Here is a 16,476-nt window from a genome sequence, read left to right as displayed (position 1 = left end):
GTTTATAGCAGCATAACTCCAATCTCTGCCTCCATCTTTACGTGGACTTCTTTCTCCCTTCTGTCTCTGTGTCTTTTTCTATTGCTTATAGGGACATTCTCATTGGTTTTAGAGACCACTGTAATCCAGTGTGACCGTATCTCCATCCTTACCTTAATTACTTCTGCAAAGACCCTACTTCCAAGGTCACATCTTGGGTTTCTGGGTGGCCATAAATTTTGGAGAACAAACATTAGTCAGCCGGCTATAGCTGATATACCTAGAGAGTTGTCAGCAAAGAGGATGGGTGGTACCAAAAGATGGCAGAGAAGACAAGGGATGGGATATGCCGGATACCGTGAATCCTGGTGAGGAGTCTGGATTTTATTTTAAATATAAAGAAAATTCCTTGGATGATTTTAGGCACAGAAGTAGCATAATTTATTTATATTTTAGAGAGGTGTCTTTGGCTGTTGCATAGGGGACGGCTGTAATGCAGTAAGACTGGAAACGGAGATTCTTGTTTGGACCTTGTGGAGAGGGATACCAGGTGTTCAGCACAAGTAGAAAAAAGTGGGACCAAGCTTGACAGATATGATGGTGCATTGAATATAAACCAAAATGTTCATGAGTGGTGTGTTACAGAGTGAGGAGAAATCATGGATGGTTTTCTCATTGTTTGTTTGCTTATTTATTTATAATAGTATGAGCAGATTGTAAATCTTTCGACAGTTCAAAAGGTTATACTGTGAAAGGAGAATCTCCCACCTAGTCCTGTCTCCCAGTCTCTACTCTAGGGGCAAATACCATTGCCTGTTCTATCATCATTCTCCTGAGGAAAGATTCTATGTAGAATCTTCTCTTTCTAAGATGACATATATCTCCTTCTAGATATATTAGAGCTATTCTTTTTCCATAAAATCCAGTTTATGAGCAAGTTTCCAGACCAGGAAACTTACTTTTTAGAAACAGCTGTTCATTTAGTAAAAATATGTCAGTAAACTTTAAAATAGGATGAAATGAAAATAAAGCCAGTAGTTTTAGTGTAAATGTCCCTTATGATTTTTTATATGATTGATACTTGTGAAGCTACCTAAAACTTGCTAGCCTAGGCTTTTTGCCTAGAAATAAGAAAAGCACCTCCTTTCCCACTTGCAAGATTCATAAATGAAAAATAAAATGGATTTGTTCATCCATTGTTTATCCTCTCACTGCTTTGAAATGAGTGATGGTGTTTTGGAAAGCGTGGTCATTAAGCAGCTTGCCCGAGGGGCATGGAGAGTCCCTGGCAGAGTCCATTTGAGTTGAAGGCTGGGGTTGGTGGCATATCTGGATACTCCCTCCTGTGAGGCCTTGCTATCTTCCTGCCTGTTTCAGGGTGTTTCCAGGCCATTTAAAAAGTGATTAGGAAATCATCAGCTTCCTGTGTTAAAAGGATTGAACACTCAGAACTTTCCTTGCTACCATGCAGCTGAGCTATGTCCTGCTGATTTTGCCTCCTATATAAATAAAAAATCTACTTGCTTCTTCTCATCCTTGCAGTTGACCACCATCTCTTATCTGGGTTATTCCAATATCTTCCTGGGCTCTTCTGAGAGAAGACAGTGTGGTTTTTGAAAATGTGAACCAGATGATGTTAGCTTCATGAGATGTTTAAAATACCTCTATGGTTTCTGTTGTACTTATTACAGGATTGTAATCACTGATATGGTTTTGTAAGTTCCTATGTAATCTTGGCCTCACTACCTACTTTTAAAATTTTATTCCACTATTCTTTCCCTTACCATATATTCTAGCTACATTGATGTTATTTCAGTTTCTAGAACATACCAAGGTCATCCTATTTTAGAGCCTGCCTATGTTGGATACTCTGCCAGGAATGTTCTTTTCCTGTTCTTACTTTGGCTAACTCCATTTGTCTTTCAGGACTCTGCTTAAGAGGCACTTATTTAGGGAAGACCTTCTTGCCCAGTAATCCAAATTAGTTCTTCTTGCTATATCCTTCTTTATAGTATTTTACGCAATTAAAAAATATATATGTATATACTATATACAACCAGATAGCAGCCTGCGTGTCTCTGTTTTGTTCATTAGTATATAACCAGTGCCAGCTGGTAGTAAGTACTCATATATTTGTGAATGAATATATTATATGTTTATTTTGTAGTAGAGGTTGTAAACATTCATCATCCCTAAAGTTTCTGTACTTTGAGTCTGTGTCCCACATTAATCTGTTTTTATTTAAATTCAGGATTGCATATTTATTTATTTATTTACTATAAATATAACAGAGTAAAGTCATTTTTTTTCCCTCATAGAAGAACTGTTAGGCCATCATGATTTAGTTCAATGCAATGATTACCAGAAGTCCAAAGGGAATCATTTAAAACACATGAATAGGAAATTAATCAGCTAAGCCTGTATTATGTTTGTAATATTGCAGCTTTTGAGTGGTTTTGTAGGTAGATTTTGAGGAAAATGCTCAATAGATAAGAAAACAATTGCCCTTTATAAATTACAGGAAACAAGTATTTAATCCAAAGAGGGTTAATAAACTGCTCAAGGGAAAGGGGTTGTAGTTATATTTCATCACTGTCATTAAAAATAGTCTTTCAGGTTGAATGCTTTTAACTCTGCATTCTGAATAGCAGGTAAACATTGACCATTATTTTTCTAATGTTAACTTTGTCATAAAAAGTGAGTAGAGTGAGAGGAACACGTTTATGTTTGCCGAGAGAAAAAAAGCATGCGGTTTCTGAAATCACCGGTAGGGTGAAGTAAACATGAGAGGGAATATTCCTTATAATTGTTTAAAATTCACTAAAAAGATTGCTTTTCAATTCCAAAGAGGAGAAAAGATTGTGGGAAACACATTACAGAAAACAAAGATCAATGGGACAATATGATTAATTTGAAGTTGAAGTAAAGAAGGTCTCTCATTTGTCACCCAGTGCCAATTTGCAGTAAACCTTAGCATTTCATCAAAAGGTTGCTGTGAACTACTTTAAAGCAATCAACTTTACTGGAACTGGAACCTTGGGCCTTCTTGAGTCCTCTTTGAGAGCACGAAGTCTCTGTGATTAATCTTCTCTTCTGTCAACATGAATATTAAGTGATTTCCTCCCTAGTGCATTATTAAGTTGTCTTATTTAATGCTGCTTTCTGAGGACTACACAGCTTGACCCTCACACTGAAGGTGAACAGATAGAATTGTCCTATGGGCATGGTGTTCTCCTTAAATGTGAAATTATGCAGATTTATGTGGCTTTATGCCTACTTGGGGATATTGCCCTAAATATACATGAAGAAAGAGAGTAAACGAAGTTTTTGAACTAGATCAGGCATTTTAAACTTAAATGTGGCTATTTTGATAACCATTTTTGATATATAGTGCTTAATACAAGTACAAAAGTGTAGGACATTTACATTACAAATTAGAATCCTGTGTAGTACAAAGAATGCATTCTCATGAAACAGGTAATGTTAATATTTCATTTTTAGCACTTGTACTATGAACATTGATGAATTATAAATGCAGAATCAAGTTTAGATGTAGCATAAATATTCACTTACACTTTATTTTTTTTTTAACAAATATTAGGGGGAGAGTATAGCCCAGTGGTAGAGCACACGCTTAGCATGCAGGAGGTCCTGGGTTCAATCCCTCATACCTCCTTTAAAAAAAATAAGTAAAAAAACGTAATTACCTACTCCCCAAAAAATAAATGAAATTTGAAAAAAACAAAAAAAAACAAAACCCCAAATATTAGTATGTGATGTAATTGCTTTTTCTGTTCTCCACACCTGGGAAGGCTATCTTTAAAGTGTCACAGTATCATTCTAACTTACATTCTTTTATCTTTCTTTTCTCTAAGGTTCAATTTTAAAATACACCCCTTCCACCTGTACAGTAATTCTGGGGCATAAAAGAAGTAGTTGGCAACAGATTTTTTTTATGTTTTGTTTCCTTGCAAATATTTACTAAAGCAATTAGTTATATGCCTGAGAGGGTCTTTGTATTTATTATATTTTGAACAAATCAAATCATACTCTTTTTTAACACATTGTGGTGTTTATTAGTTCAGCTGGTTCACTGACAGATGCTTCCTTTAGGACAGAAGAACTCATACAGCTAGTTTAATTAAAAAAAAATTGTCAAGCCCTGGGTGAGTTCATCAGTTTGTATTTCTCTCCAATTTTTAGAGTAATCCTTCCTAGAGAAATCCTTCCTCCTTTGTTGTTTTTTTGTTACTACTATGATGTGTATTAGTCAGTGGAACGTGAAAGAAAGAAAGAAAGAAAGAAAGAAAGAAAGAAAGAAAGAAAGAAAGAAAGGAAGGAAGGAAAAGAAAAGAAAAGGAGGGAGGAAGGAAGGGAGGAAGAGAGGAAGGGAAGAGAGAGAGAGAAAGAGAGAAAGAAAGGAAGAAAGAAAGGCAGGAAGGAAGGGAGGAGGAAAGGCAGGAAGGAAGGGAGGAAGGAAAGAGAGAGAGAGAGAGAAACAGAGAAAGAAAGAAAGATTTAATGAATTCTGTCCTTTAAAGAAATAATGTTATTTCAGCACAGCATAAATGTCCCTAAGGGAAGGGTGAGATGATAGTGTCTTTTCCACCAAAGGAATTGTTCCTTCATGAGTTTTTAAAGTGCCGTATTTTTCTTTACCTCATCTTGAGAGGAAAGACTTAAGAATGTCAAACTTTGTATTTTCACTGTTTTCAAATAAAGGTTTCTGTTGTTATGTTTCTGTTACATCACTTAAATTTTCATAAATGGAAATTTGAATATATTAAAACCTGGCTTATGGAAAATGGACCATAAGTGTAAAAGGAGAAGTCACTTTGCTTGTGGTTAGTATAAATTCACACAAATATACATGAAATGCATCTCTTTATATCTTATCAGAATTTATATTTTAGCATTCTTTATTAGCGATATAGACTGACCAGCCAGGTTTATTAGCAGTCATGTCTTTCCTTCCTAATTTCAGTTGACATTTTTAGGGGGTCATATTTGTATCTAAAGGTACAATATGTGCAGTGCTATACAGTTGTCTCACAGTATCTGTTTGGGATTGGTTCCAGGACCCCGTGGATACCAAAATCTGGGGATGTTCAAGTCCCTTATATAAAATGGTGTGGTGCAGTCCACTCTCCGTATCCATGGGTTCTGCATCCAACGATTCAATCAACCATGGGCTGAGCCACAGATGGGAAGAGGGAGCAACTGTATAGATAAAGCAATACCTTAGATGAACATACTGATGAATTTCACTAATAAAGGAAATTGGATACATCAGTAAGATTTTAAAGTTAAGAGTAATATTTAGCCTCTCTCACCAAGGCTGGGCAGTCTTTTGAGATGATTTGGGATTCCTGTCCTTATATTTATGAAAGACTTGGAGATGAGCAGGGAAGGGGTGCTCTAAGATAGTCCCTGTGTCAGGGTTGGACCTAACTCTTTCCTTTAATCAGTAACCTCTTAATAAGAATAAGTGACAGAGAAAGTAAATCTTTTTGGTATTTATATGTTAATATATACACCAAAATATGGTCTATATAGTTCCTGTAGGAGGGATATTATAATTATGTACCATTATTTCTTCTTGTGCACTAATGGGACTTGAAATTATTGTTCTTTGCAGATGTCACTAAATAATAAGAGCTTGAAAAGCTCAAGCATATTTTGCTATCTTGCCGTTTTATTTAGAATGACTTATTTTCATAATTTTCCTTTTTCTTTTACTGTATTATCAAATGTAACATATAAATGCCATATTTTTGCCCTACATTGTGGTACAGATTTTATTGCCCTTTCTTGTGCTTCCTGCCTTGTCTTATGAACACATTTTAACTTTTTAAGGATTAAAATAGACTGGTTCTTAAACATAGCACCAAATTTAAATGTTTAAAACTTATTTGGCAGAAGGGAGTTGTTTTAGTATATATGGTACAAAAAAGTCTTAACAACAACCTGTGGTTTTGAATTTTTTTTGGCTTAAAGTTTGCTTTTTTTAAGTGATAGAGATTTTAAAAAGTAAAGAAAACCAGTCAAACTGGTGGGAAGACAGATGATCTTTCTTCTCTTATTAAGCTATATTTCACCAACCACCTATAAATTATTTCAAGGTGAAACTATGTAAAATTTTTAAGAATGATTGCTTTAAAATTAAACTCTTCAAGTAAAAATTAGTTATATTTTCTAATATAAATAATGTAGCACTTCACATCATTATTCTCACTTATCATATACAGATAAATCTATATGAAGCATTCATAATTTGCCTTAGTTAAAACTACAAGTTTGGCATTCATGGAAAATTTTAAGTTTTGAATGTGTTTATTCTCCAAAAAAAGAACTCAAAATTATGAACTTTCAGTTTTGCCTTAAAGATTTCAGCAAACAGATACTGATCACTGAATTTTGTAATGGACTATGTAGGGGAGAACTAACATCTTTTCCTTCCACCCTTCTAATTTCTTGGCTGGGCTTCCAGTAACAAAACAGATTAACAGAAGAAAAGCCAACACATTTATTTAATATAAGTTTTACGTGACACAGGAGACTTCATAAGGAAATGAAAACCTCAAACGTGGTTAAACCGAAGTGTTTTTATACTAGGTTTGATGAGGAGTGGAGAGTCCTGGGAAAGTGTGATAGGACAGAGGGTATGAGGTAAGTGTAGTAAACTGGGGGAAACTTAGCACATCCTGTTCCTTCACATCTTTGCATTCCAGTGTCCCTTAGTCTTTGGAGACAGGGGCACTCTTTTTCTCTGGGTATAGGGCATCTCTCACGTGAGGGTCTTGTGGCCTGTTTCAGAAGAAGGTCACAAAGTCCTTGTACTTGCCATTCCCCAAATTCCTTTATCTTAAAATATTCAGTAAGCCGATGTGCCCTATTTTGGGGAAGCATGTCCTGAATCCTGTTAACTATTTAAAACTGATGATACTAAAGTTTTTAAGGACAGAATTTGAAAATGGGGAGCCTCAAAGTCGGTGCTGGAACAGTTCACTTAAACAGACCAGGACTCTTTCCTGATGAATGTATTTTTTCCTAAAATCTTGGGCAACAAAACAAAACAAAACACAAAATGACACAGTACATTTAAAGTATACGTTCTCGCCTTTTGAAAAACAGAACCCAAAATTTTCAGTTTTCACCTAGGGCAGTCTACCCAGGCAATAGAAATAAAAGCAAAAATAAACAAATGCAATGTAATTAAACGTATAAGCTTTTGCACAGCAAAGGAAACCATAAACGAAACAAAATGACAACCTACAGAATGGGAAAAAGATATTTGGAAATGATGCGACTGAGAAAGGTTTAATTTCCAGAATATATAAACAGCTCATACACTTAATAACAAAAATAAATCCTAATCTAAAAATGGACAAAAGACTTAAACAAGCAGTTCTCCAGTGAAGACATACAAATGGCCAAAAGGCACATGAAAAAATGCTCAGTATCGCTAATTATCAGAGAAATACAAATCAAAACTGCAATGAGGTATCACCTCTCACCAGTCAGAATGGCCATCATTCAAAAGTCCATGAATGATAAATGCTAGAGAGAGTGTGGAGAAAAGGGAACCCTCCTACAATGCTGGTGGGAATGTAATTTGATGCAGCCACTATGGGAAACTGTATGGAGATTCCTTAAAAAACTAAAAGTAGACTTGTCATATGATCCAGCAATCTCACTCCTGAGCCTGTATCCAGAGGGAAGTCTAATTTGAGAAGATACATGCACCCCAGTTTTCATAGCAGCACTATATACAATAGCCAAGAAATGGAAGTAGCATAAATGTCCATCAACAGATGACTGTGTAAGAAGTTGTGGTATATTTATTCAACGGAATACTACTCAGCCATAAAAAGAATAAAATAGTGCCATTTGCACAACATGGATGGACCTAGAGATTGTCATTCTAAGTGAAGTAAGCCAGAAAGAGGAAGATAAATACCATATGATAACACTGTTATGTTTTTATAATCTTGAGTACTAGGAATATGAATTTGTTCAAGCTGTTTAAATTCTTGGATTTCTCATCTGTGACACAGGAATGCTTATACAAAGGTTGTACTGAGAGTTAAAATAATTTTCATAAAGCACCCAATACCAAAAAGTTGACAAAGTATAGCTGTATTGGTATTTTTGTTATTGAACATCAGAATTATTAAAAATGTGTTATATTTGTTATATATACCAGGGTACTGTGCTAGGCATCAAAAATACTAGGTTATATCCTGCAGAATAAATATATAGTTTTATGTGTGTGTGTATATATATATATATATAACTAAATACTAAATATATATATATATATAACAAAAATTATAAGACAATAATTGAGAAACTGCTTCTTATATTCTTGTATGCACATTGCTGGCAAGCCTGGTCAATTATGGATTCAGTTCGGGTGAATGATTGCTGGGATGAGGCTTGGCACTAACAGGTCTTTGGTAAAAGGTTAGACAAGAAATGACTGGAATCAGCTAGGACTGTGGTAATATGGAAGCTGGGACTGTGGTCCTTCATCAACTAGACCTTCCAAATTTATCTAGATTTTTAAGGTTTTCTTCCTTCAAAGTAGCATCTGGTCCTCTTGGAGAGGTATCTATCTATCTGTCTGTCTGTCTGTCTATCTATCTATCTATCTATCTATCTATCTAATCTATCTATTTCTTATCCATCAAAGGCTTAAGGACCATTCTTTGCCTTATCAGAGGTGTGGCACAGACAGGGTAGTCTGAGTGTACAGGTGGTTCAGCCAAGTACAGAATTGTTCCTGGATGTTCCAGAATCCCTGCTCATTTCTATCTCTACTTTCTCCTTGAGGCCAGGATTATGGAAGTGGGCTTTTGATTAATACTTTTATTCTTGCATGCACATTAATACTTTTATTCTTGTATCACATATAACTGAGCCAGTTATATGAGCCTGTTAGGCCTTCAGGGAAGCACATGACATGTCTGCTTCAGATATTTTACTGCTTAGAGGGGAAAAGGGTTTAATCAAAGTCTCAGGGCACAAGACTCTCAGCTCTGTGAGGGTGGGACTCCCTCCCTCTGGCACAATACCTGGCACATAGTATACGTAAGCGTTTGTTTCAGTATTTTAATAAAATTACTGATACCACTGAGGTGATTGTTTTCATATGAAAGCCAATTAAAAGTACAATATAAACCGTATTTTCTTTCTACTCTATATAGGTAGACCTCACTGCAGCACCTGAAACAGTTATATCCTTACAACTCAGTTTGCCTTTATTACTGAAAAGAAGAATGCATTTGAGAAAATAGACACTACTCTTTGGCTATTGAACTGTTAAGGCATCTCTAGACTTCCTTGAGAACTTAACAATATAAAGACAACTTTTTTAGCTTTTATCATTTAGCTGACACTTATGTTTTCATGAGATACTTTGCCCCAGCTGCTCATCTCGGTATGTTATATATTAATTCATTTTCTTCTTATAACATGGGATAGGAGATATTATCATTGCTGTTTTACATTGAAGTACTGAGAGGGTTAGTAATTTACTAAAAGTTACCCAACTCTTAACTCTGGTTCTCAAGTTTGAGTCTAGAGTCCATGTTCTTAAATGGCCTTGCTGTGAGGTCTTATATTTATTTATATGGTGCCTTAGAATTCAAAAATTGTGGTTTACATGAACTCATTTCATCCTTAACATAGTATATAGAAGCAGACATAATTTTTGGTCCACCTTGCAGATGAAACACCTAAGGCTCAGAGCAGCAGATCTGAGGCTAATCTGGGTCCAGAAATGACAGGTTTTATTCCTTGAATAACCACTTAACTATCTTCGTGCTGAGATAAAGAAATGAATCGGTGTTTCTCACTGTGACCCTCAATTCCCCAGTCCCACTAGTTTCTCAGAAGGTTCAATGCTATCACCCTCTGATTTCTCCAACTGGATTTCTCTGGTTGCTTTGGATACTCGGTGACCCGGTCACATTTTATATCTTACTCTAGTCAGAATTCTAGAAATAGATTTTACATTCAGTTGTTTTATCTAACTGTTTATGCTGTATGTTATGCTTTATGAAGGCATTTTTGACATTTTCCTTTTTCATAGTATTAATGAGACTGACTTATTAAGCATTCTTTGCTCCAAGATAGACTATGTTCTAGATTTAATGATTTTTCTATGCTAATCTTTCAGGATTTTCTAACAGCAAAAATCCTTCTGAGGCTAAATCCTTATCTGGGCCCACTGAATAGTTGGTATTTCTATTTATGATGTTTTGAAATTTGAGAAAAATACTTTAAAATATTATCAAGATACACTATGTAAGAAGTATGACTGTAAATTAATAAAACCTATCCTGTAGTTCTCACAAGAAAATCGATTCCACCTCAAAGTAGTTCAGTGTAGTGTTTGTCTTTATGTATCCTGGGTCCTTTATTTATTTACACTGTTGTTAATTACTGTGTGTCCAGAATGGTGCTTATGCACAGGTAGTGCTGTCCAACCTACTCATAGGGGAACATTTCATTTGTGACAATAATTATGAATCACAGTGGAACTTCCATGGGAACGAAAGCCAGCATTAGCCGAGGGGTGTATTGTTTATATCAAATATGTTCCAGTGAATAAATCAGTAACAAAAAAGTTTCCAAAATTCAGAAGCTTATTTTAAGAATATGTTTGTTAGCCAAAGTTGGGTCTCAGTATGACTTTCTGATGACTAGACAAAATTCCTCTAATCCCATATCTTGCAGACGGTAGGTAGCTTTTTAGATTATGCAGTATTAAATAATACGCTAACCCCATGTTTGTTCACCTAAACAGAGGACAGATTAAATTGTAAAGCTTATTTGAGAAATGAGCACATTTAGCTCTCTTCCTGTATTTTTTCTTCTCTTGGCTTTTGTGTCCAGTATTTCTTCCCAAGCAGTGTTATGCAAATGAACCAATTAATGATAGATAAAATGGTCTTCCTACCTCTCAGAGTTTGTAACTGGAAGGGCAACACCGTAAGTCACGTACCTATTCAGTGGGTTCTATAGGCCACTGTGAGGGTCTGATTAGCTTGACTGTGGAAGACAATCGCAGAGGCATCTGCTCAGTTAATTCTGAGAGAAAATTTACCAGATGGAGGCTGAAGATTTAAGTGATTAGAAGGTAGTAGATTGGAATACAAATTGGATTAAAAGAAATCAGATTGATATAAATCGAATTGAGTCACAACAGTTTGTGTTGTTCGTACCAAGGGGCAGTGGATTATGGGAGAAGCAGATGCTCCAATGAGATAGGAATTAATGTGGCTTTGACAGTCCATCTGCGAAGGTCTGAATATCGAGTACATCCCTAATCTCTCTCTCCATTTATCAATGCCATAATGTTAATTAGTACTTCATTCATTAAGTTACTTACAGAAGAAAAAATCTCACCCCTATCCCCTGTCTGCTTGAGAATTTGTTATTCTGCCAAGAATTGGAAAGCTCTCTTCAGCTGAGCTAGCTGCAGTTCACTGTGAGGGTAGACCTGTGTCCTTTTCCTCATGCATACAACTAACTACCTTTGGCATGAGTGCAATAAGCTTGAAAATCTTTGCTCGTATATTCCTCTTCATAAATATGTACTTACATGAAGCTTTGCATTAATGACTAAGCATGGTGCCACTAAAAAGAGTGGCTATATTAATTTGATAATAAAATTATATATATTCTACATTCTGGCTTTTATAAGATATTCATTGGAGTTATATGTTTTGTGTAATGATTCAAATGTTTAACATTAATGTTGAGTGGCAGATTCCTCCTTGAAGGGAAAAATAAGAAAATTTTCGTTCCCATAATACTGTGACTGTTTATACCCAAATGTATGTGTGTATGTGTGTGTGATATCTGTGTGTTAGTTTATGGGAAGTTCAGGTTACTGACACTGTTGTGCTTTGTTGTATATTATCTGGACCTGCTCGTTAAAGAAAAAAAGTTGAATGAAATGAAAACATACCATTTTAAATGCCTCTGCTTATGTGGGAAATATGACCCTTTAAAATCCAAGGTGTATTGGCATGGGAACCTCATTATTACACCATTGGCCACAGCAGTGAAGCTCAGCATAAGGCAGTTCTGTCTTGGATCCCATCCAAGGGAACTGAGCCAGTGGAGATCCAAAGGTGATCGCACCTCTAGGGCAGCCCAAGGGTGTAGACGCTAAGGGACAACCATGCGGAAATGCTCCTGTGTATTAATAATAATCAGGCAAATACAGTTCCTGGAGACTAAAGCGATGAGATGGGCAAAAATGGAACATCGAATCCTGTGATGCAAGAAGCATATCATTAAAGGTTATGCCAAGTCATTCAGAAATAATTGTAGTGTGGCAAATGTGGACTGTCTGCCAGTGTACAAACAGGAAGAATTTAAATTTTTTTATGTGGAGGAAGACAGTGGTTAGTGCAAAAGTGTGTTAAGTGTTTGAAAATTTTTGGTTTTATGAAAAAAATTCTGTGGGCAGTGATCACTTCAGGCAATGCTTTTAGTAAAGGAATAAGATATATGTATATATACCTTACATTTACGTATGTATCTATGTGTCTATATATATATATGGATATGATATCTGTATCTTCTGTTTCTATGATATATTTACATAAATGGCTCCTCCTCCCCCAGGCTGACCTTAGGTTTCTCCTCAATCCTCACTGGACCCCAATACTAAGATAGCTTTTATTGTCATTGTAAATAATATTGGCTAAAGAATCTGACACTCATGTTTTCTACTTCAGAAATAACTTGCCCTCTAGGAGCCAGAACTGAACCTGAGGTCTGTCTGAATCCAGAATATATACACTATCTGCTTAGGTCCTATGTTTAAACACTGTATGTGGCCCATCTTTTGAACTATATATTCACTAATACAATTTGATTATAATGAAAGAGTGTATCAAGCTAGATACCAGCAAAAGTTAGAAAAGAAGTAGGAATACTATTCCATTGTATAAATATACCACATCTTCTTTATCCAGTCATCTGCCAATGGACATTTAGGCTGTTTCCATGTCTTGGCTATTGTAAATAGTGCTGCTATGAACTTTCGGGTGCAGGTGTCTTTTTGCAGTAGGCTTCCTTCCGGATATAAGCCCAGGAGTGGGATTACTGGGTCATATGGTAAGTCTATTCCTAGTCTTTTGAGGAATCTCCACACTGTTTTCCACAGTGGCTGCACCAAACTGCATTCCCACCAGCAGTGTAGGAGGGTTCCCTTTCCTCCACAGCCTCTCCAGCATTTGTCATTTGTGGAATACTATTCAGCCATAAAAATGACAACATAATGCCATTTGCAACAACATGGATGTCCCTGGAGAATGTCGTTCTAAGTGAAGTAACCAGAAAGAGAAAGAAAAATACCATATGAGATCGTTCATATGTGGAACCTAAAAAAAAAAAAAAGGAGAACATAAATACAAAACAGAAACAGACTCATAGTCATAGAATACAAACTTGTGGTTGCCAGAGGGGAGTGGGTGGGGAGGAACAGACTGGGAGTTTGAAATTTGTATATACTAACAGGCATATGTAGAATAGACAAGATTATACTGTGTAGCACAGGGAAATACATACAAGATCTTGTGGTAGCTCACAGTGAAAAAGAATGACAGTGAATATATGTATGTTCATGTATAACTGAAAGATTGTGCTCTACTCTGAAAATTGACACAACATTGTAAACTGACTATAACTTAATTTAAAAAAGTACCACTGGGGGAAAAAATACAAAAAAGAAAAGAAGAGGGGAAAAAAGCTAACATGTCAGCCTGCAAAATGTAAAATGTAAAGCAGAATTCCTCACTGTAGTAAAGAGCAACCCTTAAAATCTGTCTTTTGCTGTTGTGAGAGTGATTAAATGCCACCTAAAAATAATTTAGTATTCAGGGGTCAGTCCCTTGTTCCTGTTTTGACACTTCAATTTTCAACCTAATTGTTAGTTGTCTAATTGGTGGCGGTTGTCTTCATTAAGAACCATCAGTACATCAAGGTGGTGCTTATTGAGCCTGGCAAAGTCAGACATTGTGCTCTTATTCATGCCTTTGTTTCTGTGACTGATCATTGGGTGTTTAATACCTTGCTGAGCCCAATGAGGATAATTAAAGAAATCACTTGGTTGTAAACTAATGAAAACAGATATACAACCTCCTCATTTCCTGATTATTGATAGATTTTAGGTAGTGGGTATATTTTCACTGTGAATTGTGTTTGTGTTTCTGTACATTTGAGTTCAATTCACATTTACTGGTGAATGCATGTTAACTACATCGAAGCTGCTACACTTTTTTTTCAGCTCATCATCTCACAGGAAATGTTTAGAAATTGAATTAAGGACCCTATTTACCAGATAGTATTTCTTTATTTTATATTTAAAGGTACACATAAGTCAAATAGAAGAAAATCAGCCAGATTTTAATTGATGTCTGCTATATCATTTTAGGATTCATATGAGGAAGCTGTCCCATAGACCTGATTTCAGTGTGGGCAGTTGAGATAAATTTATCAGATATAAGCCACCTCAAAAAAAGAGTCTGCATCTCATTTTTTCCCCCTGCAGTCAACATATTTTTTCAAATTTGCAGTGAACTCAGAAAATGGAGAAACACAGCCAAGTTTTAATACAGTAAGTGATGTTCTGGCACCTTTGACTATAAATCAGTGTTGCAAAGACATCGTGGCAGCATGAGTAAATGCTGTCCAAATAAATGCCGAGCCTTGGCATGATGGTTCAGAGTTTTGTGCTTCATCATAAAACTCACAAGGCAATTTGCTTAATCCTGGCTACTTAAGCTGGGCTTAGAAAAGTGCAATTTGTAATTCAGCTGGCTGAATAAATGGATTTCTACTGGCCAAGGGAGTGAGAAGAATTTAGAGCGCTCCATGAAAGCGTGAGATTTACTTGGCTAACATGCTTGTTTGTTTGTTTGTTTGTTTAAAGGAAAGTTACGCCTTGCTGTCTAAAATCCAAAAGTATTTTTCTAGGTGTGGAGTGATGAGGGAGAGGAGTAGGAATGTACGTGGAACCGAGAAACTCTAAGGCTTTTGGAATAATAGTAGTGTGAAATTGAGTCTAGAGAGGGATGGAAGTGAGCAGCAGACACAAAGTGAAACAAAGAAGGAAGAATCCTCAGGAATCCATGCATAAGTGAATCTGAAAGAAATTGAGGGGTTAAACCCCACAACTAAGATTTTTAAAGGGACCTGAAGAAAGATGGAATTTTGTTGGGAAGGAGAGAGGGATGATATATGGGACAGGAGAGGGGTGAGGGGTCCATTTTGAGATACATAGAATTTGAGGTTATGAATGAGCGTTCAGGTAGCACCTGAACCAAGCCTAGAGCCGCCCTTAGCTGGAGACACTAAACCAGAGATTTGGCTCTTGTCATAGAAGTGATACCTGACACAGTGAGAGAGAATGAGTTCCCTGCAGAAAGCGTTAAGGGCAGAGGTCTAAAGCACACACCTTAGGAGGCCTTAACTATCGAGTCAGAAATTATTTGACTCAATTCAAACTTTTAGTTCAGTAGTTTACATATAACTCAAAGATTTTTTTCTCCCTTGTGATGGAGATTTATAATAAAAGTAACCAGTAGCAGTGTTCTTTATTTTTTTTAAATGTCAACATCAATTTGTATATCTCATACAAAAAAAACTCCAGTACAGTTATTATTGCCTCCTTTGAAAATAGTATACCTACATGGAATATTAAGCAAACAACATTTTACTCTTTTAAAATTCATACCCCTTTCATTTTCTTCCAGATTTTCAGTTGCTGCTTGTTTATAAAATCCATCTTGTCAGATTTTGATGTATTGAGTACTTGAATGTAAAAGCAACTTTTCTACATTTACAAAAATAACCACCCTATTCTAAGCTATCGTTATTCTAGTCTTTCACTGTTAACTGTAACTCTATACATTTGTATTCCCTGCCTGTCAGCATTTTCTCCTCCTTCAGCATAATCCAGAATAATTCTTTGTGTTCCACTCCTTTCGCTTTGTGACAAGAAAGCATTGCATTTTGAGAGTGGCTGGATGGAGGTTAATTCCATGTCTGCATGGTAATAACCTGGAAAAACCTGGGGATGATTGGTTTCATTTGATCCCTTATCTGATAAGGCTTCAAAGTAAATGAACTGAGTGGAAAATAACATTTTTCATAAGTTTTCTAGAAACTGCAGATGTTTTTTGAGAGACCCAAGGAATTGAGTCTCTGATGTATTTTAGCGAAACATAATTCAAGCAGAAAAAGATCATTTTAAAACATTCATAGTACTCCCATTTGCTGCTTTTCTCCATTCAGCAGAAAAACAAGCTCGTTTTTCTCTATGCAGACACACTCTTTTTAACTGAAAACTACACTCAGGATTTCTGTTGCAGCAATGATGTTATCTGGTGGTCATTTCTCTCTGAAACAGAAGACATCCCTTGAAAGGAAATTTAACGTTTTATTAAATCACTCACTTTTAAAAGGCATTAA

General features: G+C 35.9%; 1 protein-coding gene across 18 annotated transcripts in view; it reads left to right on the top strand.

Moving 5' to 3' along the window:
• The window catches only part of ROBO2 (roundabout guidance receptor 2), a 1,146,283-nt gene that overhangs the window by 631,532 nt on the left and 498,275 nt on the right, over nucleotides 1-16,476 (top strand). For 3 of the 18 annotated variants that reach the window (XM_072967628.1, XM_072967599.1, XM_072967612.1), the window contains exon 2: nucleotides 14,438-14,620. The exons of 11 other annotated variants lie outside the window; for them this stretch is intronic. The gene's annotated coding sequence lies outside the window, so the exon portion shown is untranslated. 4 more of the 18 variants (XM_072967623.1, XM_072967618.1, XM_072967606.1 and 1 more) reach the window with 3 other exon arrangements.

This window comes from Vicugna pacos, chromosome 1, assembly GCF_048564905.1.
Source record: "Vicugna pacos chromosome 1, VicPac4, whole genome shotgun sequence".
Classification (NCBI taxonomy): domain Eukaryota; kingdom Metazoa; phylum Chordata; class Mammalia; order Artiodactyla; family Camelidae; genus Vicugna; species Vicugna pacos.
Note: the sequence above shows the minus strand (reverse complement) of the source record. Positions and strands in the feature narration are given on the sequence as shown.